The sequence below is a fragment of the Rhododendron vialii genome, chromosome 6a (genome assembly GCF_030253575.1).
Source record: "Rhododendron vialii isolate Sample 1 chromosome 6a, ASM3025357v1".
Taxonomy (NCBI): Eukaryota; Viridiplantae; Streptophyta; class Magnoliopsida; order Ericales; family Ericaceae; genus Rhododendron; species Rhododendron vialii.
The window spans coordinates 25,808,140-25,829,895 of record NC_080562.1 but is presented as its reverse complement, the minus strand read 5'-3'; the positions used below and the strand labels follow the sequence as shown (position 1 = coordinate 25,829,895).

The window sequence follows — 21,756 nt, the reverse complement described above, 5'->3', positions numbered from 1 at the left end:
AATGATCTTGTGGATTGTTTCTGGAGCTAGCTTCAAGCCTGTTGAGGCTTGAGCCAAGCTGTTGGCTTCAGTGTTCATACTCCTTGTAACGTGTTTGACAGTTTCATTATCAAAATCTTGAATTAATTGCATGGCTGCCATATAATAAGGGGCTAAGTCCTCACTATAGCATTTGAATGTCCCTGCCAAGTGATTGATGACAAGGTTTGAATCCCCAATAACTTGCACCTCTCTGGCCTCTAAATCCCTAAGAATTTCAAGGCCTATAACAACCGCTTTGTATTCGGCTTGGTTATTTGTACATTGGAAATCAAATTGAAAGGACAATTCAGTCCTCAGGCCTTGGGGAGAAATGATGATTACTCCACAGCCTGAGACCTGCTAAGTCCTTGATCCGTCAAAGAGCAGTGTCCAAAGAGTAAGTGATATCTCAAGGGCGTTCAGACTTAACTCAGACTCATCGCCGATATCCACGCATGGATGATCAGCAAGAAAATCGGCTAAGGCCTAGCCCTTTACAGCCCTTTGAGGAACGTATTGAAAACTAAACTCCATTAGAGCTAAAGACCATTTGCCGATTCGGCCTCTCATGATTGGCCGAGAAAGCAAGTATTTAACTAGGTCTGTTTTACTCATAATGTAAACCAAAACAGGAAGCATGTAGTGCCTCAATTTTACTGCTGAAAAGTACAAGGCAAGACAAATCTTTTCAATAGAAGTGTATCTCCTTTCACAAGGAGTCAACAACCTACTCAAATAATAAACCACATGTTCCTTTCCTTGAGCGTTATCTTAAGCCAAGAGTCCTCCAATAGAGCCTTCAGCTGCTGAGATGTAGAGCTTCAACGACCTGTTCTTGATGGGAGGCATAAGGACTGGAGCCGTTGCTAAATAGCCTTTGATCTCATCAAAGGCCTTTTGATGGTTTGCCTCCCAAACAAAAGTGTCATGGTCCTTCAGCTTCAAGAGTGGAGAAAAAACCTGAACCCTTCCAGCTAGGTTTGAGATAAACCTTCTCAAGAAGTTGAACGAACCCAAGAGCTTCTGCAACTCTTTCTTGGTGGTAGGAGGCTTCGCTTCCATGATTGTTTTGGCCTTGTTCTTGTCAACCTCAATTCCTCTGTTGTGGACCAAGAATCCAAGGAACTTGCCCGCGGAGACTCCGAAAGCACATTTCAAGGGGTTTACTTTCAAATCAAATTGTTGCATTCTCAAGAAAGACTTCCTCAAGTGTTCCAAATGTTCATCATAGGACTGAGACTTGACCACGATATCATCAATGTAGATCTCCATGAAATGGCCAATGAAATCATGAAATATGGCGTTCATTGCTCGCTGGAATGAAGCACCAGCATTCTTTAGGCCGAAGGGCATTACGACCCACTCAAAGGTTCCTAAGGCTCCAGGACACCTAAAAGCGGTCTTAGCCGTATCGGCCTCGTCGATAAAGATTTGATTGTAACCAGAATGTCCATCCATGAAGGATAACACCTTGTAACCAGAAGCTCCATCTACCAACTGATCTACAACTGGCATTGGATACTCGTCCTTTGGGGAAGCCAAGTTCAAGTTTTTAAAGTCTATACACACTCTTACCTTGCCGTTCTTCTTAAGGACTGGCACAATATTAGAGAGCCAAGTAATGTACCTGGCTGTGCGTATGAATTCGGCATTGAAAAGGCGTTCGATCTCATCTTTAACCTGTAAGTAAACCTCATTGGACATCCTCCTTAGCGGTTGTTTGAAAGGTCTGAATTCTGGTTGTATAGGCAACTTGTGCTCTACTAAGTCTCCGGACAGACCTGGCAGCTCTTTGTAAGACCAAGCAAAACAGGACTTGAATTCTTTTAAGAGCTGGATGAACTTTTTCCTTCACGTCCTCTGACAGAAGTTAACTAATATATACAGGTTTGGGATTCTCTGAATCTCCTAAATTAACTTCTTCTAAAGGATCTTGCATGTCAGCCTTTAAATCATCCAACTTGGCTGGGGCTGCTTCAAGGTCATCCAGGCAAATTTCATCAAGATCTTCGACCAGGTTTTCATCTTCATTGATTACTTTGGCCGCACAGGCCGAAAAATCATCCTCAGACTCTTGACTTCCCATCAGCCTCTTTTCTAGTAAATAAGCTTCAAACTTTAACAATGTGGTCAGAAGGGCCACATGTTTCTCCGCTTTTGAAGGGCTTACTGACATTGAGAAGGGTGTTTGGATGAAGCTATAATCGGCCTACTTGACTCCGTAATCATTGGACCGATTAATTCTTGAAAAAGTGCCTTCACTTCTTCAGCTGACTTCTTGTTATGAATGGGGGCTATTCTGTGGCGGCCATACTTGTCAAGGCCTGCCACCTTCATTGGACCAACCCCTTCATCATATATGTGAGCCTCAGCATGGTTAGTAGAGGCCTGGAACGGTCTACGGTCAGCCCATATTACTTCCACGTCGTCTTGATTCCAAAAAATAAGACATTGGTGAAGGGTTGAGGGGACCACTAGACAGGAATGAATCCAATCTCTCCGCAGTAGAACATTGAAGGAAAAGTGTGAATTGACCACAAAGAAAGGTGTCGTTAAGGTCTTGGACCGTATCGTTAAATTCATGATTAAAATGCCTTGGCACGCTATCTCCTTCCCCGTAAAGTCAGTCAAAGTGGCGTTGCATGAAACCAGGTCTTGATCAGTCTTCCCGAGCCTCTGCATCATGGCCTTAGGAATGCGATTGGCTGCTGAACCGTTGTCTACTAGGATACGGTTCACTGGCATCCCATCAAGGCAACCAGCAATGTACAAGGGCTTGATGTGTTTGTTCATCGTAGGATCCGGCCTCTCAAAGATCACGCTAGCCGCACGATCTTCATTCTTCTCTTCGATCTCGTCCTTCAGCACGATCACTGAAGGCCCATTCAGTCCTATAGAGAAGGACTCATTTAAGATCTCCGCTCTCTGCCCCATCTCTACAACATCTCCCTCCATGGCTGTTGGAGTATTGTCTTTGGCCTCCAGATCTGCTGGTAAGAACACAACCATGTTGCACTGCATGTTATGCCCCTGTCCAGGCACAAATACCTTAGCCTGTGGATTCAACTTTGACTTGCCCCCCGAGTCCTGCTTTCTAGGTTCGAAGGCTGTCTTCTGGAGTAAAGTAACTTGTCTTGGTGGAGGCTGAATCCTAGCCTCCTTAAGAGTTCTTTCCAGAAGAGGTTGCTTCATGGATACAGCTGTTTGCTTTGGAGGCGGGTTAGCAACTACCTCCTTGTACGTCTTCTTGAACGGGACTTGCTTCTGAGGTAAAGTCCTTGGAGGAGGCTCAACGATAGCCTCTTCCATAGTCCTTTCCAAAGGCTTGTATACTCTTTTAGCCTTAGGTTTTTCGACCATAGGCTCTTCTACCAGGACTTCCACTTTCGTCTTCCCCTTGGGATCATCTCCATTCACGAGGTCGTCTTCATTCATAGGATCGTCAAGTAGGTCTGCTTCTTCCTCAGCCCTTCTTGCTACCTGTCTGAATCATTGGCGGCGCCTCTTCTGAGATCTAGATAAAGGTGGGGGTTCAGAAGGAAACTTAGGATGTTCAACCCTGTGCCACTCATCTGGAGGAGTGACTGGAGGTCTCACAGCCCTTGGTTTATCCCTGGAAGGAGCAGATATCCTCAAGTTGACGAGCTCATCTTCAATTTCAACCAACCCTGGCTGAATTCGGTTGAACACAGATTCGCGTACAACCCTTCTCCCTTTAGACCTGCGTGGCTCCTTAGGACTTGGTTCAGCCCTTCCCACAATAATGCTTTTCAGAACTGGCTTGCTAGGACTGGCATGATATCCACACTCTGTGCACACCATGGAACAAGTTGGTTTCTCTGGTTTCTTCACTCTTGACGGTCTGGACCACCAAGAGTTCAGCTTTTCAAACCTTCTAACCCGCTCAGTCCTGACATCACCCTTATCATAATAAGGATCCCAATACCTGCCTGGGCTGGACTTATAGACTGCTCTGAAGGGGCTCCCAAACTTATCTTCTGCCTAGGAACAGTCCTAGGCATGTCCCTCATGTTGACGGAGACCATATTTGTACTCAGTCCTGAAGGAAAGGGATTGCCATCCACCCCCATGAGCTGCTTGTCTTTCTCAGGGAATTTGAACTCTCCCCACTCAATTTTGTCCTGGATATCATTTCTAAATACTATGCAGTTATTAGTAGTATGACTCCAAGAATTGTGATACTTACAATATTCTTTGCCCTTCAGTTCTTCCGGAGTTGGAATCTTATGACCAAAGGGCAGTTTGAGCAGCTTGTCAGCCATGAGTTGATCAAAGATAGCTTCAGCCCTACCTACGTCGAATGTATAGGTCCTAGTTGACTTATTGAAAGTGCTCTGGGCTGGCTGCTTTGTGGGCTCCATCTTGACAAAGGCATTGCACACGTATGGCTTTTTGTTGATGATTTCAGCCACTGCCACGTCTGGATTTGCCTCTGCTTCCACTGCAGCAACCTCGTAATTAGGGTCGTGGTAATACGTCCCTTTGGATGCCGTCTTCCTGTCCTGCTCTTCCGCCAAGAACTTTTCATAATGAGAAGCCTTAGAAGATAATTCGAACAGGTCTCTGAACTCCGTTCCATAAAACTTCTTCTTCATTTCAAAGCCCAGGCCGTTTAGTGCTATACGCATGTATTCGGCCTCAGGAAGGACTATCTTGCATTTGAATCGAGCAGTTTTGAAACGTAAGAGGTAGGACTCCACAGACTCTAGATGGGTTTGACGATAGCACGAGAGGTCTGCCAATGTCACTTCTGGTTCTACCTTGTAGAACTGCTGGTGGAACATCTCTTCCAGTTGAGCCCAGGTCTACACGGAATTGGGTGGAAGGTTGATGTACCAAGTAAAGGCTGTCCCAGTCAGAGAATTGGGAAAAAGCCTCAACTTCAGAGCATCGATGGTCCCAGCTTCTCCACATTGAACTTGAAACCTGGCAATGTGCTCCATCGTTGACTGCATGCTCTCACCATTGAAGGTCTGAAATTCTAGGACTCTATAACCCTTTGGGAAAGGTGTATTGTCCACCTCCTCGGTATGAGGCTTCCTATACATTGGCCTTCCCAAAGGTCTGAAACCAGGTCCTAACTGCTCCTGGAGCAAGTTCAAGACTTGATCCCTTCCCATGACTAGGTCTGGCTCAGGAGGTGGCTGTGGGTGCGCCTCTTGTGCCTGCTGGTTCTGGGCTGGACTTGCCCGCCGAGTATCAGAGCTTTGAGGAGTATGTGCTCCTTTGTCCTTTCCAGAGCCCTGGCCTCCTTGCAAAGGCCTTCTGTCCGTCTTGTCAGACTTGTCAAACTTGTTCTGGTCCTCGACCAAAATAAACCTTTGATCATTATTCGGAGGCGTCGAAACTCCTCCAATCACGACTCCCTTCTCTTTTTGCCCCCCGAGTGCAGGGCTATTAGACGAAGTGGCGTGGTAAAATGTTTGAGGAGGGGGAGGAACCCCCAATAAGCCAGCTTGGTCTTGACCGTTGCCAAGGACACCAAACTATGGAAAGCCCTGCTGCTGAGGAGCGAGTGGTAGCCTCTCTGTAAGCGTAGCAACCATTTTGTTGACTGCTATGGTCAGAGGTTCCGAGGACTGAGTGAACGATTGTGAGATTGACTGCGTAACGTTGTGGGAGATCTCACGTCCTGCCATGAACATATAGTTTTTGACGCTGTCGGTAGCATCGCTAAGATCTTGGGCGCTGATATGAGGACCAGCTTCCTCGAGTAATGGCACGTCGACTGCCACTCCCTCAAGACTCTGTGGTGGATCCGGGATGGGTGGATTTGGTTGTTGCTGCGGCTTCCTGACCATGATAAAACCCTTAGACGATTAGGGTCTTACAGGGCGTGCCAAAAAGATGTTCGGCTCCGAAATGGCTCAAGGACTGAGCGGGCGTGCCAAGACTTGTCGCGTCTAACGTAAAGGGCTGAGCGTCCCTGTTCTGACTTCTAGATCTGAGAGGGCGATAGTGCTGCAACCTAAGGGCTGGATTGCAGTGAAGGTCCGTGGTTTTGCCTCTTCGTGCGAGGACTTAATAATTTCCTAACCCTGTAGGAAAGAAAGTAACAACGTAGAATTACTTTACTATATCGTAATAATAAAGTAAGGGATGAAGAGAGATATGAATAACTTTATTATGTTTCGTAATAATACAGTTGGGGTACAAGAGAGATAGAAACCCGAATTACTTGGTGAAGTAATTGAGTGAGGGTGAGAAAATAGAGATAGTTACTTCGCTAGGAAGGCTTTGGTTTTAAGCGTTGAGCTTGATTGGTGTGGGAACCCCTTTTCCTTCTTTGATTCTGCTATTTATAAGCAATGTGCTCCAAGGTTTTTGCATGAAAATGGATTTCCCGTCCTTTCTTCTCGTGATGACAAGTGTCCCATGTCTCTTCTCATTATGGGATCATGGGCGGTTGAGAAGAGTGAACATCAATTTACCCATGTGTAAATTCTTGGTCATGGGCGGTTAAAAGAACAATGGGCCATGACCTTCTCCTCCACTACCTATTCCCATGGGTAATTGACAAATCATGGGCCATGTCATCCCTTTTTCCGTGGGTGATAAAACTTTCAACCATTTGACTCGGTCAAATGGCTCTTACCAGGCAACAACTTCCTCATTTCTTTCCACCTTTCATGGGCCACTCGGTTAATAGGCCATGCCAACATTTGGGTCAGCCGAATTCCTTTATAAATTGGCCCAAATCCTCCAATCTCGGGCTCGAACCAAACTAAAATAAATTGGGCCTAGTCAACATGGGTTTGGCCCAATAATTTTAATCCAATTCATCTCTATTTTTTGGCCCAATTTAATTAAAAGATAATTAAATAGCCTTCCAACGCTCGCCCAGGACTGGGCGCCAAAAACGGGTGTAGCTTAATTTGTTTCAGATGCAATGTGATAAGAACTATTTTGTAGTCCTTGTCCAAAAGGCCTCTACTGATAATAAGTGTCTTGCCTGTTTTTCATTATGCAAACCAGTTTTCTCGTGTTAAATAATGTCAGATTTTGAGGGAAATGTTTATCAATACTGTCAATATGCGAAGACAAGTCTTCAAGCACAAACAGTTCTTTATTGATAGCTGATTGCTAGGAGTTTTGATGTCAATATGTCATAGTTAACCAATGTGTATAGTTTAATGTCCATAAAAATCTGGTAGCGATAACTGATTATTATTGACTTGTCGAGTACTTACAAGGAGCTTATGTATGGAAGATTAGTGTTCATGGAATGTTCAGGGTTTGAGTAAGAAATTCTGTTGCATATGACAGATAGCGAAGGCTTCAGGAACCAACTTCCTATCAATTGGGATTTATAACCAGATGCTGAACGGTTCTGTAGACAAGTTTGTTTTCTAAACTGTTAAATGGTAAAGGTTTCCAGATGAATGGCCAGTAAGAATGATTCATAGCATCAACTTAAAAATATTTAGGAGATACTTAAAGCTGTTTTGATTTTTTCCGGTAAGTTAGAATCCCTGCAAGATATTCTAGTATTCGACTGTTTATTATTAGTCGGTCCTAAATTGCCATTCTATTAGGTCTTAGTTGAAGAACTCATGTTTTGCCTTTATATTCTTTTCTCCTGATCATACTTTTTTTTTTTGAAATGCTTCTGATCATACTTGCGCCCCTTAATCCTTACCTGCCTCACTCAGATTCAAAGGTTCGAAAGCAAATTGTTTTGGATGGTCCTGTTAGTTGTGGCAGAAGTATTGCACTAGCAATGCTTGTTCACTGGGCCCGTGATGAAGGTTGGCTTGTTGTCTATGTCCCAAATGGTCGAAAGTGGACGCATGGAGAGTTTTCTACAAAAATCCACAAACCGGTTTTTGGGACACGCCTGTTCAAGCAACAAATGCACTTCAGGCAAGAATGCGGTTCTTCTTGCTGCTAGGTTTGGGTTTTGTTTGGTATAATCTGATTCATTGATTTTTATCCTTTCCGTTATCTTCAGTATTGAATTTACATTTCTTGTAACTTCTGATTGGTTGGAATTTTAAGAGAACCTAATGCTGATATCTGGCATTTGATTTTGTTGAAGATGCACGATAAACTAAGAACTCCTTCAAATGCACGAGTCCATTAGCTCCTATGTTACATGTATCCTCATTTTTTGGCAAAGTACCCATGTCGACACGACACAAACACAAACATGTGTGGGATGTGTATCAGGTATGACTAATTTCATTCGGACACTGCTGGAGTGAGGACTGGTATCGTGGAGCTGATCGATGAAAAAACAAAAATAAGGAAAGAAAAGATTAGGAGAAATATAGGGATATAATACTTGTTGATGAGGAATGGTGCAGCGAAGCAGCAGAGCAGCCATTGTCAAAGGACGAAAAACCATCGGGAAGATGAAGAACCAGTAGATCGATTTCGTCAGTTAATGAAACAAACCCCTAATCGAGAGAGGAAGGGAGATGTGTGCTGGTGTTTCTGAGCGCCATTCTTGAGTTGAGGGACCGAGATAGATTAGAGACATAAAAACCGAGACTCATATATTACCGACCCAACAGTTGTTACTCTTTGTACAGAGTACAGCTGTAAATCATGGCATGGGCTTCAAATATGGGCTTTTAATGCATGGGTGATGAGCTTGAAAATTCTTACACTATCAAGCATTAATCAATTTGGTGGGCTTGAACAATGGGCCGATCTCTCCACATTTTAATTACTAATAAAAATATGGGCAAATTTTTGTAGTTGTCCCTCTAGTTTTACGGTTGTCTCAATTTCGTCATTTTAGTTTCAATTGTCACCAAATAAACTTTCAATTGTCACCAAATAAACCCTGTAGTTTGTTTTACGTTTCAAATTTGTAAAATCGTTAACACCGTTAATGAAACTAACGGAAAAATATGATTAAAAAATTAAGTACTCTAATTTTCAATCCGGTTGAATTAGTGCGAAGATCTTATTTTTATTATTATTTTTTTCTCGATGTTCGTAATGAATTTTTGGCTCGCAGGCCTTTCAACGAGCATCCGAAGATTCCTTATTTAGTTTCAGGGTTCTTTTAGGGTGCTCATTAAAAGACCTTAGAGCCAAAAATCCATTATGATCATTGAAGATAAAATAATCAAAAAAATAAGATCTTCGCACCGGTTCAAACGGATTGAAAATTGGAACACTTATTTTTTACACCGTTTATATATTAAAAAATATAGTTAAAAAATTAAGTGTTCCAATTTTTAATTTGTTTGAACCAGTACAAATATCTTATTTTTTTGATCATTTTATCTTAAATGGTGATAATGGATTTTTGGCTTTAAGGCCTTTCAATGAGTACTCTAAGAGAGCCCTGAAACTAAATAAGAAGTCTTCGAGTGCTCGTTGTAAGGTCTTAGAGCCAAAAATTCATTACGATCATCTAGGATAAAATGATAAAAAAAATAAGATCTTCGCACCGGTTCAACCGGATTGAAAATTGGAGCACTTAATTTTTTAATCATATTTTTCCGTTAGTTTCATTAACGGTGTTAACGATTTTATCAATTTGGAACGTAAAGCAAACTACAGGGTTTATTTGGTGACAATTGAAACTAGATGGACGAAATTGAGACAACCGTAAAACTAGAGGGATGACTACGAAAATTTGCCCTAAAAACTTATCAAAAGAAGTTCACAAATCACATGAAGTATCCCAGTACCCACATCCCAACTTGGATCCATCTCCGCGTGTCCTCTATTGTTAGATTTTAAGTGCCGGACCGTTAGATATAGCAGTAGTGTCCATTCAACAAAGAGTAATTCGTACTTTACTTGTTTACCTTGTCTGTGATTTCCAGGGCTGCGGAGTTGAAGCTTTTACTGAGTACCAAGTATGTATTTTTTGCTTAAAAGAACTTAACTATGATCTACGTCACCTAATTTGTGTCAGCGTGGTTCATACTTCTTGAAAGCCTTTGCAGTTAGAAGGGATGAATCTCTGGACGAAGGATCCTTTCTTTGGAGGATTACCCATTTAACAAGAGTTTATGAAGATTATCCCTAGCATAGTTGAATATTAGATTTTTTTAATTAAGTGCATATACGAAGGATCCTTTCTTTGGAGGATTACCCATTTAACAAGAGTTTATGAAGATTATCCCTAGCATAGTTGAATATTAGATTTTTTTAATTAAGTGCATATAGTTAGGCCGGAGTTGATACATTTACGTGATGCAGTTGTTATATCTGGTAATCTAGAAGACTATTATTTCCTCTCTCTTTTCCCCCTATGTTTCTTCAACTTTTTTGGCCTTCCACAGTCCTCTACCTTCATCTTTATAACTTGTTCGCAATGATTTCTGGTGAATCACTTGATTTGGCTTCTTAACTTCTTGGAGATTATTTTCAGGACTTTCTGAAGTACAATGAATCCCGCTTACAACAATTGCCATGCCAAATATCTGATCCTATCCTGTTGGGAGAGGGTGCAGGTGTTGGGTGGATGAAAGGGGTTGATTCCATGGAAATGCCCGAAGGTTCAACGCTATACGACCTCATTCAAACTGGAGTCACTCACACGCATGCTGCAGTAGGAGTGCTAGTTTGTTTGAGGAAAGAGTTATCGCTTGTAAAGGACATACCCGTCCTCCTTGCTATCGACCAAGTAATACGAACAACTTCCTTTAACATTCCATTTTGTGTAGTCCTTTGTATTCATGTAGCTTATTTTAAATATTTTTTGTTGCTGCTTGTGTCTGGAGTATAATAATTGGTTTACATTCAGTGGCTGTGAGGAACCTGTAACTGTTCGTTCTTGCCGGCCTGTGCTTGCTAGAGAACTTGCAATGGTTAGTTTTAAAGTTTCAATTTTGTTTACATTTATGTTCATTGAAGATTTCTTTGGTTTATAGTTTTTTTAGTTTGTTTAAAACCTACTTGCCCGGTCAACTGACCTTTTTGGAATCACGAGGAGATAGTTCTCGGCTTGTTTTCTCGCATATATACAGAACTCTCTCTCTCTCTCTTGTACGTGTGTGTGAGTATTATTATGGAGTTATCGTTGCTGATTGAGCTATATAGTGGAAAGTAAGTTTCAGTTGTACAAATGTTAATTGGCTTTTAATTTTCCGGTAGTATGAGTTTTGCTCATTATGTTGGTAACTACTGCTATTATTTGTTCATAGTGGCCCCTAGGCTTCCTAACCATTGGAGAGCTGGACAGGAGGGCTTAGATGGACCGTAGATGCTCTCTCAAGTCGATCGTAGAGCTTGAGCTATAGCATGACCCCAAACCTACCTAGGACACAGTGGTGGTCATGCCAGCCTTGTCCGTGACTAGGGCTGTAAACGAACCGAATCGAGCCGAACCCTATTAAGTTCGGCTCGGGTTCGTTAAGGTACTAGTTCGGCTCGAGTTCGATTCGAGCCTGAACAACTTGGCTCGAGTTTGCCTCGTTAAAATTTTTCAAGGCTCGGGTTCGGCTCGGTTGGGTTCGTTAAGATACTAGTCTGGCTCGAGTTCGGCTCCGGTTCGATTCGAACCTAAACATTTTGGCTCGTTAAACTCAAACGAATCGAGCCGAACCGAATCTAAGCTCGAATTGAGCTCGTCAAGACTCGGGTTTGGTTCGGCTAGGCTTATTAAACTCAAGCAAACCCAAACTCTCTCATTGATCATATATAATTTGGGAGAAAAATAAGTATTGAATTATATATACAACCTTAAAATTTTTTATATTTACAAATAGACCCCTATTGAATTATTAATTAAATTTAAGTATAGATTCGCGAGCCTAACCGAGCCGAATACCATTAGGTTCAGGTTCGGCTCATTTACTGAACGAGCCTAGAATTGAGGTTCAGGTTCAGTTTGTTTAGCAGACGAATCGAACTCGAACGAGCTCTTGCCGAACCGAGCCTCGAACAGTTCGCGAACGGCTCAATTCATTTACAGCCCTACCTGTGACTGCAGATGTTGCTCCAACCCTTATTCTCCTGCCCACAATACCCCATCAGAGTATGCTTTACCAGCCACGACCATTTGATAAGAGGGAAGCTTTGTCTGGCATTACTTTCTCATGTCCTCCCAGAAATTTGATCGTTTAGACAAAACAGGTGAAAACGTACGAGGTATAATTACCATTATGTGCAATTCTAAAAAATGGGTATTCTATTCTGTTGGCACTTGGTTTAAAGTTGTGTCCATGGAACCACGTGGCCATCTCAGGAAACAGCTTGAAGCGCTAATTTGTCCAGTAGCATGAATTACATTCATCTTATAGGTCACTATTGCAAGAGTCTACGTTACATGGACTCGGATGCGGGAGGTGTATCCAAAAGTTATATATATCTTTGGGCCGTGGGGGATATGTATCCAAAAGTTATATATTACTCATTACTTATTTTTTTTGGTAAGTAAGTAATTATATTAGAATCATGGCATTAAGGGAATACCGCCCGTATACAAAAAGGAGGCCACATACACAAAAAGGCCCTATACACCACCCTTATTCGACAATAAAAGCTCAAACCAATCTAAAAATTGATCAATAGAAGAATTACAATTTCCCTTGTCCCAACTATACAAACTACTAACAACAAAACTTTTGATTTTAAATAAAGGCTTTTCGATCCCTTCAAAGCATCTCGAATTTCGAGATTACTTATTACTTTTGAGTATGGGAACTTGGCTTGAATGAGTATTTGGATTCTGCATTGTATAGCTTCATGATAAATGTTATGAATAAAATTTAGAAAATGTACTTCTGAAGGTGAAATCAAATGGGATTAAGCGATGTAGAATTTCTATTTCCCATTAATGTGAAAGATTAAAATTGGTTGTATGTCTTCTCTAGGTGAATGCATTTAGGTCTATGATGCACAATGACATGATGGTGGGTGCTTTCTCTCACTCAAATGCAGTAGGGAAGTTACGCAAGGACTTGCCAGATGTTCCCGCAGATGCTCGATCACGTAAATTTTGCCCGCTACAATTTAGATGAAGCCGCCGCTTTTTGCCACTACTACCTCAGGTATTTTGTTTCGATGAATGATCGCCAAGCTTGCATTATTTTGCAGTTTCTTCAACATTGCTTTTGGTTTCAGTTCCTGGATTAATGATCGAGTAGTGTCGGGTAGACAGAATTATTGTTATCAATATCCGAATGAATGTCCTCATTTTCTTTTTCTGGTTTGTGTCTTGGCTAGTTGAACTAAATCATGACGAAGACACTGTGAATATATGGCAGTAGGTCAACCATCGACAACAGTGGCTTTTGTCAAATATTTAGACAAAAGACCTATTCCATATCTGGTGGACCAAGTAACTTGGATTTTTAAGAGTCTAGAATAATTAGAGAATGTGCGGAAACTTAAGAGACTATTTCTTTTGGGTATACTTTGATTGACTTTCTTTATTATGTGAGTCTAGAATTCTCCTAAATCGTAATGCATGCATTATTTTGTGCCATGAGTTAAGAGAAAGAGAGCAGGAGGGTGAAGAAAGAAAGGGAAGAAAGCTGTATGGCAGTTCACGACAGACTCCATAAGAAGGGTGCATTGGGTAAAAGTAAAAGGGGGGTTTTTTCAAAAATTTCAGCAATTAACATGCTTACAAAGACCTCAGCAGTGATAGCACCCCAAAAGTTGCAACAGTATCCTTACCAACCCAAGGGTTTCTGTAAAGGTTTCGATATGTAATGGGCTAAGGTTAACTGTTTTTTCCCGGTGAATGTACTTCCCATTAAAAGGCTCAAACCAATAGTACAAAACAACGGTTAAGGGGCATACCCTGCTTACGACATAAGGCCCTCAACAGGGCTCCAAAAAACAAAACAAACAGCACATCTGGCCTAAACCAAGCATGAAATAGCAAAACCAAACTGAAAAACTGAAACTACTCTAGCTCATTTTTACAAAGGGGCAGATTCCGAATGTAGTAGAAACCAGGGTCGGCCCTGAGAATTTGAAGGCTTAAAGCGACTTTTAAAATTGAGGCCTTAGGTTTTCTATATAAAAAAAAATCAATATAGGTGGTTAATATAAGGTAAAAATATTGAACATGGTATTTTAGTTTCGTAATTTAACTAAAATAAAATTTTAAAATATTTTATACCAATAGAAAAAAATCAAACATAACGAAATACCACTCATACACTGCATTTTTTTAACGAATCATGTTATTAACTTTAACCATAAGAATGCAAAAGGTGTAAGAGCATCCGCAATGTAATAATCAAAAGTAAATAATCAAAACTTGTCACGTCAGCTTTTGATTATTCATTTAGAGTGTTGCTAAAGTTAGCAATGTGAAGTCTCCCATTGTCACTTTGGATTATTCAAATGCCCAAATTTGATTATTGGTTAGGTGGGATGTTGCTAACTTTGATTATTACAATGTGAGTATTTTTTAAGCACACATTGCTAATTTTAACAATCTTTTGATTTTGATTATTACATTGTGGATGCTCTAAGAGCTGTATATTATTTATTCTAGATCCAAAAGAAAAAAAAAGGAAAAAAACCCTTTGTCAAAAGAAAACCCCCCTAGCAGTTGAACCAAAGATCTCCCATCCCAATTTCACGTACCTCACACAGACTACTTGTGCTAGAATTGACATTGTGTTGAAACACGAAACATTTATATAAATATAATATATTTGATTTTTTTTTTATGAAATGAGGCTCTCGTTTTTCTGAAATTTCGGAGGCCTACAGCGCCGGCACCTCGGGCTTTAGCCCAGGGCCGGCCTTGGTAGAAACATTCCAAAATCCAAACACTGCAGATCTCCCTATTCACAGGGCTTGTCTTCACTCGCAGAAACTGCATCTCTGGTAGCGTTGAACACCATAGTATTGAGAGAGGCAGGATCCGTCCCTTTTTTTTGAAAGACCCTCGTGTTTCTCTCACCCAGTTGTTAGAATATTGTTAGTCTTTGTCCCACATTGGTAGTGAAAAATCTTGTAATGAGATATCCATAATATAAATAATAATCGTTGTGTTAGTTAATCAACACCCTAATTAAACACTTCTTCCTCTCTCTGGTAACATGGTATGAGATAGACTTTCGGAGAATTTTAGACAAGACTCTCTTAATTGATTGCTCCGTTGTTTGTGCCTCAAGTGTACGTTGTTTCATTGTTCGTTGTGATCCCTATGTTATAAATCCGTTGTTTACCTTTCCACATAAGAGTTTGTTCTACATTGGTTAATTAACACCTCCAAAACTAGGTATATGAGCTTGGACGACTTTTTCACTCATTGCTAATCGGTTTTTTGTTGGATGCTTTAACAGTATTATTAATGGCTACAGACACACACAATTTTGGGATAACTTACCTAAAGCTTTTACCCTTTGATTTCTGCACGTACCAACCAAGGTTGTGAATCCTGTTCTGTACCGGCCGGTACGTATCGGATTTGTGTAAAACCAGTAACTTACCCCTCAAATACTGTCTCGGCTCTGATACCGCTTGTTACCGTCGATTCCGGCCGATCTCAGACGACATGGAGGTACCGGAGAGGAATCCGGTTCCATTCTGGCAGTACAAACACATCTCTGATCGGTTTCAGATCGCGATTGAGAAGGAGCGGCCAAGTGCGCGCTTGAGAGAGAGAGAGAGAGAGAGAGAGAGAGAGAGAGCTATACCTATTTTAGTGTTTTGCCATGGCTGGTTGAGAGAGAGAGAGAGAGAGAGAGCTATACCTATTTTAGTGTTTTGCCATGGCTGGTTGTGAGAGAGAGAGAGAGAGAGAGAGAGAGAGAGAGAGAGAGAGAGAGAGAGAGAGATGCAGCAGAAGGTAAAGAACGGCAGCTGCTGGTGAGAGAGAGAGAGAGAGAGAGAGAGAGAGAGAGAGAGAGATGCAGCAGAAGGAAAAGAACGACAGCTGCTGGTAAGGGAGAGAAGATTTATAAAAAGGAAACCCTAAAATGGCAAAGGACCAAATTACCCTTATCTTTGTACTTTTCAAATGGTTATTATGGGGTAGTAGTATTTTGTTGAAAAAGGTAAAGGGTTGGCAGAATGATTTTTTTTTTGTATAATTATTTTTATGAGCTTAAAGTTAAGGGTGTTTTATTTTTTATTAGAAAAAGTTTATATAATGAGTGTAATTTTTGTTGTCCAATGAGAGTTTATTTTATGATTAATGAGTAAAGTAATTGATTTATAACTATATTTAATGGTAATAATGCTAAATCAGAAATGGTATCCAGTATTTGACCGGTTCCGGTACGTACCATACCAATAAAAAAAAATAGTACCCAAGCCAGTACGGAATTCAGAACCTTGGTACGAACCCATTTCATCAAGCAAAGCTATAGGAGCTATGAAAATATGATTTCTTCTTCGGACGACCTTCCACACTTCTGCAGAATATGAGCATTCAAAAAACAGGTGATTGTGACACAGCCTGGATAACTGACCACTCCCCAATTAGCATATGTAATCTCTAGTATTCAGCCTATTCTGCATAGTAGGGATATTGTTTACACCCGTTTTTGGCACCCAGTCCTGGGCAAGCGTTGGAAGGCTATTTAATTATCTTTTAATTGAATTGGGCCAAAAAATAGAGATGAATTGGGTTAAAATTAATGGGCCAAACCCATGTTGTCTGGGCCCAATTAATTTTAATTTGGTTCGGGCTCGAGTTTGGAGGTTTTGGGCCAATTTGTAAAAGAATTCGGCTGGACCAAATGTTGATATGGGCTAAATATGTTAGTAGGCCATTTAATTTAATTAAATGGCCCATTACCCAAGTGGCCCATGAAAAGTGGAAAGAAAGAAAGAAGTTGTTGCCTGGTGAAAGCCATTTGACCGAGTCAAATGGCTGGGGTTTTTTTTGCTACCCACAAAAGAAGGAGGAGAAATAGGCCCATTATCCCATTAATTGCCCATGATCAAATAAACACATGGGTAATTGTTATTTACCTCCAATAACTACCCATGATCCCACTAAATATGTTAATGGGTAGTTACTTGGGACACGTGGCAACATCTGAGGCCTACTCGGGACACATGTCAGCTCGCGGCGAAGGCGGGAAACTCGGCCCAGATCTGGACCAGTGCACCCATTGCCCATGATCTTTTGTAACTTCCAATAACTACCCATTACCCCATGATCTTATGAAGATGAAGTTACAAAAGACACATGGCACCATGAGAAGAGGACAACAAGCCCTTTACATGCAGAAAATCGAAGACCCTTGGCCTATAAATACTAGAAGACAAGAAGAAAAAAGGGTTTCTACACCAGTCAAGCTCAATGCTTAAAACCAAAGCCTTCCCAGCGAAGCAACTATCTCTATTTTCTCACCCTCACTCAATTACTTCACCAAGTAATTCGGGTTTCTATCTCTCTTGTACCCCAACTTTATTATTACGAAACATAATAAAGTTATTCATATCTCTCTTCATCCCTTACTTTATTATTACGATATAGTAAAGTAATTCTACGTTGTTACTTTCTTTCCTACACAGTTAGGAAATTATTAAGTCCTCGCACGAAGAGGCAAAACCACGGACCTTCACTGCAATCCAACCCTTAGGTTGCAGCACTATCGCCCTCTCAGATCTAGAAGTCAGAACAGGGACGCTCAGCCCTTTACGTTAGACGCGACAAGTCTTGGCACGCCCGCTCAGTCCTTGAGCCATTTCAGAGCCGAACATCTTTTTGGCACGCCCAGTGGGACCTTAATCGTCTAAGGGTTTTGTCATGGTCAGGAAGCCGCAGCAACAACAGGATCCACCCATCCCGGATCCACCACAGAGTCCTGAAGGAGTGGCAGTCGACGTGCCATTACTCGAGGAAGCTGGTCCTCAGATCAGCGCCCAAGATCTTAGCGACGCTACTGACAGCGTCAAAAATTATATTTTCATGGCAGGACGTGAGATCTCCCACATCGTTACGCAGTCAATCTCGCAATCGTTCACTCAGTCCTTGGAACCTCTGACCATAGCAGTCAACAAAATGGTTACTAAGCTTACAGAGAGGCTACCGCTCGCTCCTCAGCAGCAGGGCTTTCCACAGTTTGGTGTCTTTGGCAACGGTCAAGACCAAGCTGGCTTATTGGGGGTTCCTCCCCCTCCTCAGACATTTTACCATGCCACTTCGTCTAATAGCCCTGCACTCGGGGGGCAAAAAGAGAAGGGAGTCGTGATTGGAGGAGCTTCGATGCCTCCGAATCACGATCAAATGTTTACTTTGGTCGAGGACCAGAACAAGCTTGACAAGTCTGACAAGACAAACAAAAGGCCTTTGCAAGGAGGCCAGGGCTCTGGAAAGGACAAAGGAGCACATACTCCTCAAAGCTCTGATACTCGGGGGGCAAGTCCAGCCCAGAACCAGCAGGCACAAGAGGCACACCCACAGCCGCCTCCTGAGCCAAACCTAGTCATGGGAAGGGATCAAGTCTTGAACCTGCTCCAAGAGCAGTTAGGACCTGGTTTCAGACCTTTGGGAAGGCCAATGTATAGGAAGCCTCATACCAAGGAGGTGGACAATACACCTTTCCCAAAGGGTTATAGAGTCCCATAATTTCAAACCTTCAATGGTGAGAGCATGCAGTCAACGGTGGAGCACATTGCCAGGTTTCAAGTTCAATGTGGAGAAGCTAGGACCATTGATGCACTGAAGTTAAGGCTTTTTCCCAATTCTCTTACTGGGACAGCCTTCACTTTGTACATCAACTTGCCACCTAACTCGGTGCAGACCTGGGCACAGTTGGAGGAGATGTTCCACCAGCAGTTCTACAGGGTGGAACCAGAAGTGACGTTGGCAGACCTGTCATGCTATCGTCAAACCCATCTAGAGTCTGTGGAGTCCTACCTCTTACGTTTCAAAACTGCTCGATTCAAATGCAAGATAGTCCTTCTTGAGGCCGAATACGTGCGTATAGCATTAAACGGCCTGGGCTTTGAAATGAAGAAGAAGTTTTATGGAACGGAGTTCAGAGACCTATTTGAATTATCTTCTAAGGCTTCTCATTATGAAAAGTTCTTGGCGGAAGAGCAGGACAGGAAGACGGCATCTAAAGGGACGTATTACCGCGACCCTAATTACGAGGTTGCTGTAGTGGAAGCAGAGGCAGACCCAGACGTGGCAGTGGCTGAAATCATCAACAAAAAGCCATACGTTTGCAAGGCCTTTGTCAAGATGGAACCCACAAAGCAGCCAGCCTAGAGCACTTTCAATAAGTCAACCAGGACCTATACATTCGACGTGGGTAGGGCTGAAGCTATCTTTGATCAACTCCTGGCCGACAAGCTGCTCAAACTGCCCTTTGGTCACAAGATTCTAACTCCGGAAGAACTGAAGGGCAAAGAGTATTGTAAGTATCACAATTCTTGGAGTCATACTACTAATAACTGCATAGTATTTAGAAATGATATCCAGGACAAAATTGAGCGGGGAGAGTTCTAATTCCCTGAGAAAGACAAGTAGCCCATGGGGGTGGATGGCAATCCCTTTCCTTCAGGACTGAGTACAAATATGGTCTCCGTCAACATAAGGGACATGCCTAGGACTGTTCCAAGGCAGAAGATAAGTTTGGGAGCCCCTTCCAGAGCAGTCTATAAGTCCAGCCCAGGCAGGTATTGGGTCCTTATTATGATGAGGGTGACGTCAAGACTGAGCGGGTTAGAAGGTTTGAAAAGCTGAACTCTTGGTGGTCCAGACCGTTAGGAGTGAAGAAACCAGAGAAACCAACTTGTTCCATGGTGTGTACAGAGTGTGGACATCATGCCAGTCCTAGCAAGCCAGTCTTGAAAAGTATTATTGTGGGAAGGGCTGAGCCAAGTCATAAGGAGCCGCGCAGGTCTAAAGGAAGAAGGGTTGTACGCGAATCTGTGTTCAACTGAATTCAGCCAGGGTTGGTTGAAATTAGAGATGAGCTGGGCAATCTAAGGATTTCTGCTCCTTCCAAAGATAAGCCAAGAGTTGTGAGACCTCCAGTCACTCCTCCAGATGAGTGGCATAGGGTTGAACATCCAAAGTTTCCCTCTGAACCTCTACCTTTGTCCAGATCTCAGAAGAGGCGCCGCCAACGATTTAGGTAGGCAGCAAGAAAGGCTGAGGAAGAAGTAGACCTACTTGACGATCCCATGAATGAAGACAACCTCATGAATGGAGATGATCCCAATGAGAAGATGAAGATGGAGATCCCGGTGGAAGAGCCTATGGTCGAAAAACCTAAGGCTAAAAGAGTATACAAGCCTCTGGAAAGGACTATGGAAGAGGTTATCTTTGAGCCTCCTCCAAGGAAATTACCCTAGAAGCAAATCCCATTCAAGAAGACGTACAAAGAGGCTGTTACCAAACCACCTCCAAAACAGGCAACAGTACCCAAGAAACAACCTCTCTTGGAAAGAACTCTTAAAGAGGCTAGGATTCAGCCTCCACCAAGACAAGTCTCTTTGCACCAGAGGACAGCCCTTGAGCCTAGAAAGCGAGACTCGGGGGGCAAGTCCAAATTGAATCCACAGGCTAAGGTGTTTATGCCTAGATAGGGTCATAACATGCAATGCAACATGGTCGTGTTTTTACCAGCAGATCTGGAAGCCAAGGACAATACTCCAACAGCCATGGAGGGAGATGTTGTAGAGATGGGGCAGACAACGGAGATTTTAAATGAGTCCTTCTCTGTAGGACTGAATGGGCCTTCAGTGATCGTGTTGAAGGATGAGACCGAAGAGAAGAATGAAGATCGTGCGGCTAGCGTGATCTTTGAGAGGCCGAGTCCTATGATGAACAAACACATCAAGCCCTTGTACATTGCTGGTTGCCTTGATGGGATGCAGTGAACCATATCCTGGTAGACAACGTTTCAGCAGCCAATCTCATTCTTAAGGCCATGATACAGAGGCTCGGGAAGACTGATCAAGACCTGGTTTCATGCAACGCCACCTTGACTGACTTCACTGGGAAGGAGACAGCATGCCAAGGTATTCTGATCATAAATTTAACGATAGGGTCCAAGACCTTAACGACACCTTTCTTTATTGTTAATTCACACTCTTCCTTCAATGTTCTATTGGGGAGAGATTGGATTCATTCCTATCTAGCGGTCCCCTCAATCGACAAATGGTCTTTAGCTCTAATGGAGTTTAGTCTTCAATACGTTCCTCAAAAGGCTATAAAGGGCCAGGCCTTAGCGAATTTTCTTGCTGATCATCCATGCGTGGATATCGGCGATGAGTCCGAGTTAAGTTTGAACGCCCTTGAGATATCACTTACTCCTTGGACACTACTCTTTGACGGATCAAGGACTCAGTAGGCCTCAGGCTGTGGAGTAATTATCATTGCTCCTCAAGGCCTGAGGACTGAATTGTCCTTTCAATTTGATTTCCCATGTACAAATAACCAAGCTGAATACGAAGCAGTTCTTATAGGCCTTAAGATCCTAAGGGATCTAGAGGCCAGAGAAGTAAAGATTATCGGGGGTTCAAACCTTGTAATCAATCACTTGGCAGGAACGTTCAAATGCTATAGTGAGGACTTGGCTCCTTATTATATGGCAGCAGTGCAATTAATTCAAGATTTTGATAATATAACTGTCAAACACGTTGCAAGGAGTATGAACACTGAAGCCAACAGCTTGGCTCAGGCCTCAACTGGTTTGAAGCTAGCTCCAGAAACAATCCACAAGATCATTACAGTCCAAAAGAGGTTGTTACCTTCTGTTAGAAGGAGAGGGCTAGGACTAGAGATATTTACTTCTAACTTCACAGGTGAAGAATCAGATGATGAACCAGAGAATGATTGGCGTACACCTATTATTTCCTTCC

At 42.3% G+C, this 21,756-nt stretch overlaps 1 pseudogene; it reads left to right on the top strand.

Moving 5' to 3' along the window:
- LOC131328532 (uncharacterized) overlaps positions 1 to 21,756 on the top strand; it is a 49,180-nt pseudogene that overhangs the window by 11,409 nt on the left and 16,015 nt on the right.